A 16,529-nucleotide genomic window follows, 5' to 3' on the forward strand; every position below is an offset into this window, starting at 1 on the left:
TGGTGAGAGACCCTGCTTGCCAAGATTTTGTGCACAACCTTGGAGCCTTCAAACCAGTGGAAAATCTGTTTGGAAACGACTCTACTTTCGCGAAACCCCAACTTCCAGGTGCATCGACTGAGTGGAAGTTCTTGGACAAAGCCGAACCGGACTGCCTTTGTTCCAACCACACGGACCTCGTGCCGTGTGCTGTTATCTGAGCCCGAAGCCAGAGAGGCCTCTCTGTGACGAAGTTCAGATAAGCTTAACAGTTTGGAGTTTGTGATTCATAACATTTGAGAAATCAATTAGAAATGTTAATCTGTGATTCATAACTCTAGAATGTGTAATATCATTTAGTTTTCTTAAATATAAATGTGTGTTGCATTAAACTGTTTTGTTGATAATTTTAGAAATAAAATCTGTGAACGCCGAGAAATATCTTCTCATTCCTGTTTAACTGTTTAGTCTGAAATTGACACAAGTTAATAGACATTAGATTATTGGTGGCCCTGCCTATCCTTAATCATTGAATAATAATCAGTTAAGGGAAATTGTGGTAACAAGTAATGATAGGATCTTTCTCGGCACCAAAACGTGAATGAGACTGATATATATATAACGAGAAGTTACCTGACATAAATACTAACCTGCGTAGTTATTTAATGTCTGACTAATAATACTAACGAGAGACTCACCTTCGTCTTACTAACCGGTATTGTAGTCAATGTGTTTATAACCTTTTTTGTTTAATGATTGTGTGTTATCATATGCGATCCCATGGTCTTTGATTTGTTGATCTAGAGTTGAATTTTAATTAGTTTTTCCCTTTTGTATAATTAGTGTAGTGCTACATTTAGTCTTTGTTTTGAATAAATTTGACAATTTATATCTTTGGAATTGGTGTCTGCATCCAATTATTACAGAAATTGAGTTCTACAAGATTCCAGGATTCGTGATAAGGTGATACTATAAATTCACTTCTTTAATTGAAATGTATAAGTGTACCTTACGCTACAGCTCCCTTCAATCAACATTCCTGAACACCATGTGCACTTCCCTGGATTCCTTGCCTGACCTACCAACTACGACTTTGTTTGCCTGATCGCCCGACCCTTGCCTATGACCACGACCCCATCTTTGCCCTTGATTGCCCCATTCTGTCGGTACCCGACCCACATTACATTATCGTCACTTAGCAGACGCCCTTATCCAGGCCTTATCCATTTATACAGCTGGGTATTTAAGGGTATTCTAAGTGAAGTACCTTGCTCAAGGGTACAACAGCATTGCCCCCACCCAGGATTCCGGTTATGAGTCCAGAGTTCTAACCACGACTCCACAGTGCTGCCCATGCCTGTCTGACCACCTCTACCACGCACCACAACTGGGTCCCACTGTTCCCGTGTCCCAGCAGTACATTACAAACAACTTCACCTCCAAATGGACCCAGTGATGATGACCACGCAGAGGGCCGTGCTTGGGAAGCATGAGCAGATGCTCCAGCGGATTGTGAACGCCGTGGACCAGCTGCTTGAGCACCTACCTGAACATCAGCCTGCCCCCTCGGTGACGGCTGATCCAGCTCCTGCTGCTGCCCCTGCAGCTGCTATCCAGCCGGTCCGGCTGGCTGTCATAGGGAAATACGACGTCTCCCCCGACCACTGTAAGGGCTTTGTACTGCAGTGCCAGCTGTACTTCGCCCACCTGCCCATGTCATTCCCCACTGAAGAGACTAAGATCACCTTCATCATCACCCTCCTGACTGGGAAAGCACTTGGATGGGCTTCCCTTAGTGCCAGCCGCCTTGGAGCAACTCAGAGGAGCCCGTTACTTCACCAAACTGGACCTGCGCAGCGCCTACAACCTCATCTGGATTAGAGAGGGGGATGAATGGAAGACAGAGTTCATTACACACTCCTTCCATTACGAGTACCTCGTCATGCCTTTCGGTCTCGCTAATGCCCCTTCTGTTTTCCAGACGTGTGGGCTTCCTCGACTACATCATCAATGCCAGTGGCGTACATATGGACATGGCGAAGGTGAGCGCCGTCACCGACTGGCCACAGCCCTGCACTGTGAAGGAGCTGCAGCGCATCCTGGGCTTTGCCAATTTTTATCGGCGGTTCATCCGCAACTTCAGCCCCGTCGCCTCTCCACTGACCTCTCTATTATAGGGATCCCCCAGAACATTCTCCTGGACTGCCGCTGCCACTGCCGCATTCGCCCGCCTCAAGACCCTGTTCATGACAGCCCCCATCCTCAGGCACCCAGACCCCTCTCTGCCATTCATCGTGGAGGTGGATGCCTCTGAATCCAGAGTGGGGGCTGTGCTTTCCCAGCGCCACAGAGAGCCACCCAAGCTTCACCCCTGTGCTTTCTTCCACAAGCTGTCAGCATCAGGCGCGCTGGGCACTGTTCTTCACACAGTTCCTGTTCACATTGACCTACCGTCCGGGATCAAAAAACGTCAAGGCGGACTCCCTCTCTTGCCAGTTCGACTCCTCTCCTGCACCTCAGTCCGCGGAATCCATCCTGTCTCCCACCTGCATTCTGGCTCCCATTCAGTGGAGCATCTGGGACCAGATCCAGCACGGACTCGCCTCTGATCCGGCTCCTTTCACCTGTCCAGCAATTGCTGCACTGGATCCACGCCACTCCTGCCTCCGGTCACCCAGGTGTCAGCTGCACTGTCGCCTTGGTTTGGTCTCTAGTCAAATCTAATAAGGGAAAGCTAACTGGCTCCCCATCAAGCTGTAAAACAAAACAACGCATTTTCCTTGAAAATCAAAAGGTTGACTTGATACATTTTTGCTAAATTCTCATTGTGGAGTGAAGCTGCAGTTTCTTTTGAAACAGTCACACTATTCCTGCAGAAAACAAGTCAAAGACAGGAAGACTGATGCTGATCAAATCTTCTCTCTGCTCTTCAAGTCATTCTTCGACACACATTTTCTGTTCACCCCCAAGCAAAGGAGATGAGAGAAGGCAGCTTATGAAGTTAAGCAAAGATTTGTCCACAATGCGGTGAGCAACACAGTACAAACTTGTACAAAGTAAACATCCAACACAATAAAAGTACAGCGGTTGTGTGGAGTATTAATACAAATAAAAACAAAAACACACATCACATTTTCAATTGTTCATCAACTGTGGTGTCATTAGGAAAACTACCCTTATTAACAATTCATAATTTCTGCTACAGAAAAACTACAGTGTATCTGTGAGCAGTTTAAACATTTCTAGAAAAGCACTCAACTCTGTTGGATTTTCAAAAGCTTGTGAAATAAAAGCGCTTTCTGTGTGGCAGTGGAATGATTCTCTAGATTCCCAGGCCAGCATTCCAATGTCTTTCCAAACTATTGAACAATAATAAGAATAACACAGTCTTTTAGTCAAACAATCATTGCTTTATTGTAATCAAATTTTAAACTTGACAGATAAAAATATATATGTAGATTATATATATATATATATATATATATATATATATATATATATATATATATATATATGTAAATAAAATTCTTATTTTCTCTCATTTTCCAGTTCAGGAGGATTGATAGTTAGAGCGACAACAATGAGATTGGTATGATGTGATTGAGTGTTATTGTCTGAGAGGTCACCTAGTGAACATAATGGTGGAGAGAATGGGATGCTACAATTCAAAATGAATGACATAACCGTTATGATGTTGTACTGGGCGGCGTTGTCATAAGGCGTGGAGATAAGTGTCTGGGGTATTAAGGGTTCAATAAGTACAGGTGTCTTTATCAGTGAAGCTCACTGGACACATCTCATACTGTGTGATCTGTGCTCTGTGAATGGCCTTGTACTGGAGTAGGTGCATCTTGGTGGATGTTGACACAGGAAAGGTGTTGGACCAAGTCTGTGTCCAGAAGTTGTTATCAGTTGTAATTGTTAGGTCAGATTCCCAGTGGGTGATTGGAAGATAAATATCATTTTGAAAGCAAGATCAGGGGCATAGCCTGGATTTTAGGCTCCATGAAAGAAAAAAAAAGTGCCGTGAGGGGGGGGTGCTGCCGAGGTGCGGTCCAAGTTCCAAGTTGAGGATCACGGCATGGATAGGGAGAGGGGAAATCACAGGTCCCTGCTGCTTTATATTGTTAAAGCAAGGCTGTTTTTTAATGGATTTGGTCATGAATGGGAGGTGACCAACAAAACATTCTGATTGTTCAATATATATCCATGAATTGTGATTCAAATCAAATTGACATGAAAGAGCTCTGATAGCTTGGTTGAGATGTTCATACCAAGAGATGTGATATTACCGGAGGATAAAGGGATTCTATTTCATAAAGGGATCTATTTTCATAAATACAGGTGATGATATGTGCCAGAAGTGCTGGTCTCTTGATCTCTATTTTTTAAAATTTATTTTGTTTGATGAAAATGATATTATCTTCCCTCTCAGTACTACTTTAGCAGTTTCCCAAAGCATTATTTGTGAAATGTCTGGAGATTCGTTTAGTTCCAAAAAGGATGCCCATTCTCTCTTAATAAAGTGTTGAAGTCAGTGTCCTTTAGCAAAGATACTCTGAAGCGCCATCTGTTGTTGGGTCTCTTGGCGTGACAGTCTGATATATCAAAATTAATTGGTGCAATGGTCTGATATAATAATATGGTGCATTTTGTATTGGATATTTTAGAGAAGGTGGAGTGTGCTGTGAGAGAGCAATGCAGAGCTGAGAAATATGTGTTTTCACTTGCTGATGTTTTGAAGCCAAGACCAAAGTCAGTCATGTACTGTCTAATGGTTTCACTGGAGTTCCAGGCTCTGTGTTATTTGTGTTATTTGATCTGTCTATTAGAGGGCTAATTAAATCACCCCCAATAATACAGGAGCTGCAATTCGGACTTTGCTATAACTCTGCAGTGTCAGCAAGATAAGTGGGGTCCCGGGCCACTGTTTGCTTGTTTCTCCCCTCTGGATAATCTTTAGAGCAGTTAGAGTGGAGTGGGGGGGTTAGACAGGGGACTAACTAAGGGTGCTTCCTGTGGCTTCTTTGCATCATTCACTGTCCAGTCTGTCACAAGGGAAAACTGTACTGCATTGGGGTGGGCTGGGACATTAATTTTACGTGTAGCCTGTTTACATATTGTGTGGGCTGAAGGGTGAAGCCCCAGGTGGGTCTTCACACCTCTCCCACTGAGTCCAACACCTCACAGGGGCCCTCCCAAGATGGAGTCAGCACTCATACAAGGCCACTTGGTCCATATGTGGGCCCCCGGCCGTGTGTGTCACACTGGTGCTTCTGGCGGGCGCCAGTCTGCGTGAGGTGGTCTGGTGCAAAGGTGTGGATGCGGCGCATGCGCTGATGGAGCTAGGCCCACACCCAGGGAGCTAGCCTGATTCCTCTCCTCCATCTGGTCGAAGTATCTACACAGGCAGGGCCGCTGGGAGAGGGCGTCAGCGTTCATGTGGCACCTCCCTGCTCTGTGCTCCACTTAAAAGTCATAGCCCTGCAGGACCTCGAACCAGCGAGCCATCTGTTCTTCTGGCTCCTTAAATTTCAGAAGCCAGGTCAGCGAGGCGTGGTCCGTTCAGAGCCTGAACCTAGTGCCATTCAGGTAGGGGCGGAAGAGGCAGATGGCCCTGACTACAGCCAGGAGCTCCCGCCGGGTCACGCAGTAATTGCTGTGTAATGTCCTGTGACAGCACTGCCAGAACGAAAGGCTGCTTGGGGTCAGGGTAGGCCAGGACAAGGGGCGTGGACCAGGGCCTCCCGGAGCTGGGTGAAGGCGGCTTCGCACTCCGGTCCCCCAGTAAAAGGTTGTCGCTTCTCGGTGAGGCGGTGCAGAGGGCTGGCGATGATGGTGAAGTCTTGCATGAACCGGAGACCAACTCCAGGAAGCTTCTCAGTTCTGTCACACTCCCAGGGACAAGGGGGTACGAGTCCTTCTGGGTGATGTGATTTGACTGTTCATAGTCCAAGCAGAACCGCAACGACCCCTCCTTTTTCTGCAGAAGGACAGTTGGGACAGACAACGGGCTATTAGAGGGTTTATAAACCCCGCAGCGGCCATCTCCCTGACATTCTCCTCCACTGCTGCTCTCTTGGCGAAGAATACGGATGGCCATGTCGTACTGCACCAGGTCTGTCCGTGTGCAGTCCTCATCCTGCACCGCAAACAATTCCTCATTCTCGGACACCACCGCCTGAAGGTGCTGCTTTTGTTTGAGGTCCAGCCCCTCACTGCTCCTCTGAAACAGCTCCTGCACCACCTGATGGTCTCCGGAGAAGGCGGCTACTGTGTTGGCAGGTGTTGGGGGTTGAGAGCGCGGGGCCCCCTTGTGGTAAAGTCGCTTTTGGATGCCGGTTGGGTTGTCATCTGCTTATGGGGGGTGTGAGCGTGGGGCCCCTGAGCGTGGCTCCAGGCGTGAAGGTACAGTTGGGGGCCTAGGTCTGCACCTCTGCCTGTTGACTACAGTCCACCCCTTGTTCTCCACAACAGCAGGCAGCAATGGGGCCATGTTTGTGTAGGGCCCCCACTCTGCCCACTCTCTTGCTCATGTGGGGCTGGAGGACTGATGCCTAATGCGAGCAGGGTGTGGAGAGCGCTGCGGTAGGGGTTCAGCACTGACAGATGACAAGGGGTGACAACGGCGATGTCAATACAGCCGAAGAGGAAGAGGATGGTGATGAAGATGGTGGGGGTGAAGACCCGCTGAGGTAAGTCCCCCTCTGTGGCTCACAGAGACAGGTCTGTCCTGATGTCCTCCTCGTCCACACCTTTTATGTAAGTACGTAGTTACTGGGGAAGGATGACTTCGCCGAAACCCTTTTGCTGCCTCCAGCTCTAGAAGCATGTCTCCAAGCTCTCTCAGCTTCTGATTGTCTTTGTTTGTTATTTTTGGAAAATGTTCAGTTTTCTTCAGAAGTGCATATTCGATAACTTCTGGTGCACCACTGCAGTCTTCCAGTCTCTGCCATACCATCGCGAGCCCTGCTGTTGCATTGTGAACATGCACTGATCTGATTCTCCTGGCCTGCTCAGATGACTCGGGTTCGAGCCATTTGGAGAGGAGGTCTAGCTCTTCTCTGGCTGTAAGATTTAAGTCTTGGGTGCTGCTACGGAAGTATGACTTCCAGGCCCAATAGTTTTCTGGGAGGTCGTCAATTTTCAGAAGGCCAGAACTCACCATTTGACGACGTATCCGGTATTTCGTTATGTCTGTAGCTCCTGCTGCAACAGTTGAATATTCTTTGGGAGCAGCAGCAGAGCGTGGTTGTGGCTGGTGAGACAGCAGGGGAGTTTGATCAGACCCTCTCTGGCTGTGTGGTTCTCCTACACTGCTAATCTTTCCTTTGTAGCCTAGAATGTTGTTCTGATGAAGGGAGATTATGTCACTTTTCTGCAGGTTTCCTGAAGGACCAACAGACAGGTCACGGGTTACCTCTCTGCAGTGTCTGATGGCCGAAGAGGTTGGATGCTGATGTGCAGAATGGATCCACTCCTCCTGTAGCTGGGCCCACCGTGTAGTCAGTGTTTTTACTGTTCTGCCCTCACAATATGTCTGAAGTACATGGCTTGGCAGACAGCGAACAGCTTCTCAATACAGAATCAGGAGGCAGGAGCGCTTGTACTCTGAAATCTGTGTTAGAAAATGATCTGCACACACTGACGATTACAAATGTAGACAAATAGATTTCAATCACGAGCTAACAGGAAAAAAGGGCCTAGCTAGTCTCAAACCACTTCTACTGTCACTTTGTTTTAAAGACTATTAAAATAAATCAATATACAACTGTTTGCATATACAAGGCAATTATATATCCGTAGAACATCGTAAAACACAAATATATAGACATTACAAAAAAAACGTCAGCTAATTTGTATGACACAGACGGCGATCGCGCTAACACTTCCTATAACGCTCCTCAGCATAGATTCATTTATTGTCATGGTAACCATACAGACTAAATAAACATTAAATTATGAAACTAACGTGAAACAGCACTTGAATCAGTGAAAACAGGCTATAATTATTTAAAAATGACAGTTTACTTACAGACTTCTCTTTCCAAGGCCTGTTATATAAGAAAAGGTGGAGCTCATTCTCGCTGCTTCTCTTCAGATTCATTTATAGCAGAAGGAGTCCTGCACTGGAAGTTAGCGGGATCCGCTGCAGTAGTAAAGTGTAGTGTAAAGAAACAAAACAATATAATACTATGTACAGACATATATACAGCTGTCAGAACAAGGGGGAACACTCACATTTCTTGCCGTGAGGTGGGGGGGCCTCTTCACTGGTCACTCGAAGGCCGATCTGACATCCCATCGGCAAATGGGGCAGGATGTGCTGTCCTGGAGGAGAAGAAATCAATCAAAACAAAATTAACTTCAAAATGTCTCAAAGTGTAAATCCACTGATTGGACTGCAATAAAACAGATCTCCTAGAATTAAACGATTGGCAATGGAAATCGTGTGTTTTTCTCACTCAACAGCAATACTAATTAATGATGTTGCTTGATGTGGAAACAATATGAATTTCAGTTATCAGTGCAGCTGACACAGCACACACAACTGACATTATAAATCACACAGGAGCAACCAGTCGTCATTTCCAAACATTCCTGACCTCTTATCCTGTGTAGAAGTGTCATCCTGTGCAGAGAGCAGGGAATAAAACTAACACCCGCCACAAGTGGCCAACAAGTGTACGGGAACTCAACTTTTAGTTTCAGATAGAGTATTTGTCAGTATGTTTCAAAATACGAATTCATTTGTTGACGTTGTAGTGTTGGTATGTTAGTTGGTTTGGCAAACCGCAATATCATGTTTTTGAAAATATATGGCATCTGGACAGTCTTCGGTCCAGGAGGACATGTTTCATGGAGAACAATGAAGCAGAAGCAAGGTGGTTAAGGATGTGGAAAAATAATGACTTTTAATTACTTTTCATGGTCATAAATCCTGACTTTTTAATGACCTGGATCAAAGTGTTTCAGAATCATAATATGACAGAAAAGGAAAGAGGAGCAACAAACACATGAATACACACACAGCCAGCTATTGCTCTTAATTCTGTACTCACTGGAACTCGAAAGCACAGTTGTGTTTCTGAACGCAGAGCGTCAGTGTGAGTGTGGTGTGGAGAGGAAAAGTCAATCGTTTAGACAAGTATATTGTATAAATTAGCTATAGATAGTTCTTATACACTTTGTATTTCGCGGTTGTGACCGGAAAACATTGCCACAAGGACGCTAATGTTAAGGCATTTTCATTGCAGCTCACATTGCAAAACTGCAATTGATGAAAATGTATAAAAAATTTAAAATAAAAACTTATTGGTCAGTCATTTACATCTGTAATTGCAAAATATTCCATTTTGAAGCAAATAGTCAGAACCTTTATAGTTAATTTGAAATTGTGACAATAAACAGTTGTGATAATGTTGGGAAACAATAATACAAGAGTCTGACACGATGCGTGCGAGTTGACAGGTCTGCTATTATTATGCCATTTCCATACGGCTTCTAATAATGTAGATATTTATTTAACAAAGTGGTTGTGTTAGAGAAGTATTCATCAATTGCATCAATTACAACGTATTCATTTGTGTTGAAACGATTTGCGATAGAGACACGCATTTTCTGCTGCGTAGCGGAGATTCTGCTGAAGAGAAACGTGCGGTTTGTTTACAGTGCGTCTTTGCTGGCGTGCGGTATTGACCACTGGAAACAACATCACTGTCTGTCATCATTCCTAGAGATGATATATTTTTTACCCAGCCACAGACCGTGACTCTATGAATATCTAGCCAATCCAATGAAATCCTTTTAATGACGTGCAGAAACCCAGAGAAGGGAGTAGCACTGAAGAGGAAGAGGAGTATGAAGAGCAATAATGTGTCACCATATAACACCCCTTCTCATGTGTTGGTTTAGTGCGTTTATACAGATCCCCATTAGCTACCATGTTATTGCACATGTGATTGATTCATTTGAAAACGATGCTCCTGCCTCTACTAGCAAGTGTTATAATTCAAAACAATGCAATGTTTTGATCAAAGACCTTATAACACTTGCAAATAGAAACTGTGTGGGAGCATCTTTTTCTATCCAGATCCTTTTCCCTCACACACACACCTGTCTAGTCTATACAGGTGTGCAATTAGCTTTTGTTATGGTGATTGGTTAATTACCTGAATAAATGCAACGTCTTAACATGTTCACCACACATTTACGCACCCTCTTGCATTTTTGCTGAGGTTTTCCTTTGGCTGGTAAAAATACCAAGAGGCTGGTAAGTCTTTTACTTCTACCAGACACAGTGGCTAGTGGCCAAAATAGTTAATTTTATCCCCTGGCAGAGAGTCATCGTATTTTTAAGGCACGCTCTACCGTGAAGTACAGTTGCAGTGAAATCAATCCCAGTACTCTGTATCCAACCACACAGACAGTCTAGGAATGAAGGGAGGGCTCACCTCTAGCCAGCGATCCACGCACTGCACGTGGTAGTCGTGTAGGCAGGGCAGGGTCCTCAGCTCCTCGTCCTTGTCAAAGTCCATCAGGCACATTTGACATCTGAAATACAGAACAGTATTGGACACAGCTCAGTCAGGGGACCAAACTCTGCTTAATTACATACAACACATACTTGGTAGAACTGTGTGTATATTAATTCCAGCATATTAGATTGGGACCAGAGAAATGCACCCATATAAGGTTGTAACTACATTATTGCGATGCTCTCTTAGGTCAGTCTAAGCTAAGATTGTATTTTGGAGCAACGTCTACAAACAGGGACTTCCAGGCCGCTGGTCTCACAACTCTGCCTCTAGATACAGACGCCTGGAAGTGAGTTTCATTAGATTTCACTGCGTCTAGAGACCCACGGTGAGGAGAACTTGCTCTGGCTCAGCAATAGGCTCTAGGAGGGCAACTCACGCTGTCTTCCCTCCACTGTGGGCCGGATCGAACCGCTTGGTGGGCAGGAGTTCAGTCTGCGATGCATTCAGTCCCTCGTCTCCAAAGGCACCACCAGGTTCCAGATCGTCATCTGAGCAGGAACAAGAGCACAAAGCCTGGTTTAAAGCACTGCGGGTTTGTAAAGCAAAGCGAAAAACAGCACAGAGCAAAATCTGAAATTACCCATAAAACAAGAATAAACTAAAAATCAGCTGGGGACCCTGCTCTAAAACATCCGTCTGACTCAGACACATCTCAGGCCGAAACCACCTTTTGAGAGACCATTTCTTACCCACGGGCAGGTATTCCCACTCCTGTACCCCAGGATCCTCTCCATCATTTGCCACAGGAACCAGGAGATACTGATCATGACCTCCCAGCTCCTGTCCGTCAGCTCCCACTGTGACCAGGAGATACTGATCATGACCCTCCAGCTCCTGTCCGTCAGCTCCCACAGTGACCAGGAGATAGTCCTCATGTTCCCCAGGCTCTGGCGCATCGCCTTCTGATGAAGGGTCCACACTAACCTGAGAGGAGGGGCGGGAGGAGACAGGCGAGGTAGGGGGGTCCTGTCCGGGTTGTGCGCTCTGAGAGCTGCTCTGCTGCTGCTGCTGCTGCTGCTGCTCTCTGTCCAGCTGTGGAAAACAACACATACATCAGCAAGCGCTACAGCACGAAACTGAGTTGTTCTCAGCGCCACCAGCAGGGGCACTGAATTGCTGAGCCAGGCACTGAGGATGGCAGCACTGACAGGACCTGTGTAGCGGCCACAAGCATCACAGCGCCTGCAGCAACGCCACTGACCTGCAGACGCTCTTCCTCCGTCTGAGCAGCGCGCACCACTGCCACAAACACCACATCTTCAACCTCCTCCGCTTGTCCTACTTCCACCAGGAGGGGATCGCTGCTCCTGTGGAAGAAAGCAGAGGGGGAGGGGGAGGGAGAGGGAGAGGAGGGAGAGAGAGTGGGAGTGGGAGTGGGAGAGGGAGAGGGGGTGCGCTGCTCCGTCTGAGCAGTGCGCAACACTGCCACAAACACCACATCTTCATCATCTTCAACCTCCTCCGCTTGTCCTGCTTCCTCCAGGAGGGGTTCGCTGCTCCTGTTGAAGAAAGCAGAGGGGGAGGGGGAGAGAGAGGAGGGAGAGAGAGAGGTGGAGGGAGAGGTGGAGTGAGAGGGAGAGGGAGAGGAAGAGGAAGAGGTGGAGGTGAAGGGAGAAGTGTAGGGGGAGGGGGAGGGAGAGGGAGAGGTAGAGGGAGAGGGAGAGGGGGAGGTGGAGGTGGAGGGGGAGAAAGCAGGGCAGGTCCAGTGTGGATGGTGCAGATTGAGCACTGGTCTCTCCACGGTCCGTCCTGTCTGCCTTCTGGCGCTTCCGCTTCTGTCATGTTGATTGTTTGAAAGAGAAGGAGAAGGAAATGGAAAAGCACACATTTAAAGTGTCCCATTAAAGCAGCTACATTTGTATGCTGTTGTTTTTCTCCAGCTGTGGGGTTTAATGTTGTTTAAAGGCCAGCCTTTGTGCAACAGCCGGGTTTGATTTGAAACAGATTCCATTTCAGATTCACAAACTATAACTGTGAAATGAAAAACTGAGAAGACCCATAAAGAGGAATGACAACGAGCACACAGATGGGTGTCACTCATCTGATAGACCTGCAGAGAAAACTATTCATTGCTGCTGCTGCTGATCAATCTGTTATCTGTGTACATTTCTGCAAATGCAGTACAAACCCTCAGAGGGGAAACCAGTGAACATGTTTTACACACACATTCACAATGAAACAAGACGGCCGAGCGGCCCTGTTTGTACTGTATGCTATAGGAGGCTACAGGACATTCAGAAATTCCTCACAGACACTGACCTTCCTACGCTCTTCCACCACCCCTCCATCAGGCCGCCTCTTACGATGTCTCGGGCTGCAGATAATGATCATTAAAAAGGCAGTAATTCACACATTAGACATGTTGCTCATATCTTCCCCTCATCGCACAAACAATCAACAGGGATTGTGACAGCAGGGGAGGAATAAGACTCCCGTTGCACAGCAGTTTGACACATTGCTCATTTTACAGCCTGCGGATCAGCTCATAAGAGGCCCTGGATATTGGTGCTGAATGGAGAGAAACTGAGGAGAAGTGCATACTGTATGTTGAGTTATATTGTCAAGTGTCATTTCTCGGCTTCATCCATGTCATTATACACAAGTATTGAGCTGTGCAATAGTGATCTTTTACATTGGGCCGCTGAAGGCGCTATATACCTCGGCGCTGCAGGAGGGAGGCCGCCGTGGGCCTCGGAGTCGCTGGCCGCACTCGACGAGTCGAGAAAACGGCGTCCAGTCTGACATTATAGTCGCTCTAATCGCGTTGAATCGCAGCTAGTGTTTCTCAACAAAGGGCAAGCAGTGAAACTGTTTCATGGAGGAGGACAGGAGCAGATTGTGCTGAAAAACGACTCTATGCGTGTATTAGACATTACAGATCTCGGCTCAACTGGACTCGCTGAAGCCCCGCATGAATATATTGATTAATTGGCTTTAAAACACATTGCGCTGCCGCACACACCGTATCATTTGTTAAACTTGATATATACTGTATAATCCAGGTCATATTTTGAATGTAAACATGTTTAAATACCTAGATCTTTATCATAGGGAATTACTAGTTTTGTTTCAGACGTTTATCTTTTTATGTTTTATCGCTTGCATTGTGTTCAGTATCGAGTCACAGCCCGTGTGTGTATAAATGTTCAGTAAATATAAACGCGACTCACCTCCAAAGAGAACCACATACAAGTGACGCGGCACACGCCCCCCCAAAATACTCCCATAGGGCTCCTGAGGAGATTGTACATGCATTACAATGTCATGCACACAGCATGTTGTGAATTAGAAATGCTTCCCCCTGTGATGTATTAAACACAATTGCTGGCATACTAGGTGTATCTGTAGTTCTCACATTACAGTAATAATCTACCTCTTTGTTAGCTTCAATTAAGTAATTATTTTGTGAAATAATTAAGTAGACCTGCATTTCCCAACCCCATTTTTTACAATGACAGACGCTTTGTGTTTTACACATTGTTGCCCCAGGCTTAGTCCTAGTCAGCAGCACCCCGTCATGTGCAGTCTGAAGTCCATCAGTCCACAAAGGTCCTGACCAGTGGCGTATTTAGGGGGGACCATGATGTTAATGGATGTTAATGATGGAGGGGTATCCTACATTGTCTATTGGAATGTTATTTCGATTAGAAAAGTCCTCTATGGCACAGTAGTGTCATATTTTAAGGTCAGCGATAATTCAGAAGGGGTTTACTAGAACATCAAATCAAACTTTGTATGATAATGTTGAGCCTCAACACTAAATGGTTTCAATTCAGCAACAATGTTCAGGATTGTTGTTAGAAGAGTCTAAAGCATTAGACCAGTCTTGGCCATAAAAGAACAGAGCTCTTGCAAAGTTGCCATTGACCTCTTGGTAGCCTCTCAGTCACCCAGTTTGGAGGGACGGCCTGATCTAGGCAGGGTCTTGGTGGTGCCACACACCTTCCACTTCTTAATAATAGTCTTCACCAGCTCCAAGGGATACTAAAGGCCTTTGATATTTTTTAAAGCCATCCACTGATCTGTGCCTTTCATCAACTTTGTCCCCGAGTTCTCTTGAAAGCTCCTTGGTGCTCACGGTTGAGTCTTTGCTTTGCTTTGCACCAGTAAGCAGAGGGAACCTACAGGAACTGCTGAATTTATCCTGAAATCATGTGAATCAGTAGAGTTTAACACAGGTGGAGGCCACTTAACTTGGCATGTGATTTTGAAGGTGAATGGTTACGCATGAGTTCATTTAGGAGGTGGACACTTATCAAACCAGCTAGGTAGCCACCTAAACTACCCTCTGTAATGTTTGTTTTTTAATAACCGGGAAGGGGAATTCATCACAAAGCCACTGTTCTCCAGAAATCCACTGAGAGTAAAACTAAGCAAGCCCCCTCACCATCCCAGCACAGTCCAACTAGTTTTCAGTTCATAATGATTTGAGCTGATCCCACTTGCTTGATCAGGTAATATATATTTTTTTCTGATGAGGTTTCTTTTTCTCCTAATATATTTTAAAATCACAACACCTTATTATTTCAATGGCACCCACCCCTTAAGACACATCAGACTACCACTGGGTCAAGCAGAGCTACTACATCAAAATACTTGAAACCTCTGAACTGCAGGAAGAGCTGAATGCTTTTTGGGATGTTTTTATTGATGCCGTTCTTCAAAGGGAAGCCTGGATGGATTGCTGAGGGGAAGGTCAATCTAGAGGTCAACCCTGCCTAACTGACATTTCTAATGAGTGCAGCAATAAGAGGTTAGCCTGCTGAGGTTTTGTAGCATCACTGGTCTGAGCGGTGTGACATTCAAATGTTTTCCATTTAAGTGTAATTAAAGAATCTCCCTGCCCCAGTCCCAGGGGAGTACTTTCCCTATCTTTGTCTAAAAGCCATCCTCATCCTGGATAGACCTTCTCATGCCCAATAACACAGTGGAATATATTGTGTGGGAGAGTATTGACTAGTGCTGTAAAAGATGCGGTGAAGGCGAGTAAGATGGGAGTAATTAGGTCACAGCTGAGGGGGTTCAGTGAGAACATGTGACCAACTACGCCACCTCAAATTGGTAAGCCAGAGAGAAACCCGCAACCCCCTTCTATTTCTCTCCCCGGGCAGGCTGGATGGGACCCAATACACAACGGCATGAACGTGTCAGTAATAATGTTGATTTATACAGGGTTCATTTCACATGCACATGGCAAGAAGACTGTGCTAGGGCAGTTTTATCAAAGACACCACGAGGAACTGTACACAACGGGAATAAATATAATAAAATGTACTAAAACCTGCCTTTAATATTCAGGGCAAATAAAACACTAAAATCCCCTAACAAAATAAATGACAAAGTTCTCTAATTAAAGCTATACATTAGAAACTACATTTCCCCTTCCTGTGAACAAATGCACGGTAGCAGCAAACAGACTTCAGAAGCCTGTACACACAATAAATATCAATATTCGATTTCGAAGACAATACAGCAGCACTTAGTAGTATCGGGCTTCTGTCTCGTCAGGTAGCAGCAACACCATGAACCACTCATAGGTAAGTGAGCTGCCGGCTACAGGACTACTTCATCTGTGGCAGCTCTGAGGCCGGTAGCCGTTTCGGGCCGGGCAAGACTCGGACTGGCTCCGCGCCAACCGACCAGAAATCGAGGCAGGTAATGTCCATTGACAGAAGCAACTATTGTGCAGATAGAAATACTAAGGTCTTCTTTTTCAGGTTGTGGGTCCGGGAGCGGCCACCAGGGAGTGAGGGAAGACAGCAAAAGCCAAAAATGTGAGGTGCAAATGCACATCTTTCTCTGAGGAAACCACAAACTGCCACCTCCACTTCCCATGGTGTATTTAATAAAGTGTTAAAATTGCCGTATCTGGGTCTCCTAATTTCAATCATCAATACTGGCTTTTTCAACAAGAGTTAAACAAAAGTACTCATCCACACAGGGATGACTTAGTCCGCGGTCTCCAAACGCCAGGTCTATGTTTCACAGGTCCTTTTCCAGCAATCCTTC

The sequence above is a fragment of the Amia ocellicauda genome, chromosome 11 (genome assembly GCF_036373705.1).
Source record: "Amia ocellicauda isolate fAmiCal2 chromosome 11, fAmiCal2.hap1, whole genome shotgun sequence".
Lineage (NCBI taxonomy): Eukaryota > Metazoa > Chordata > Actinopteri > Amiiformes > Amiidae > Amia > Amia ocellicauda.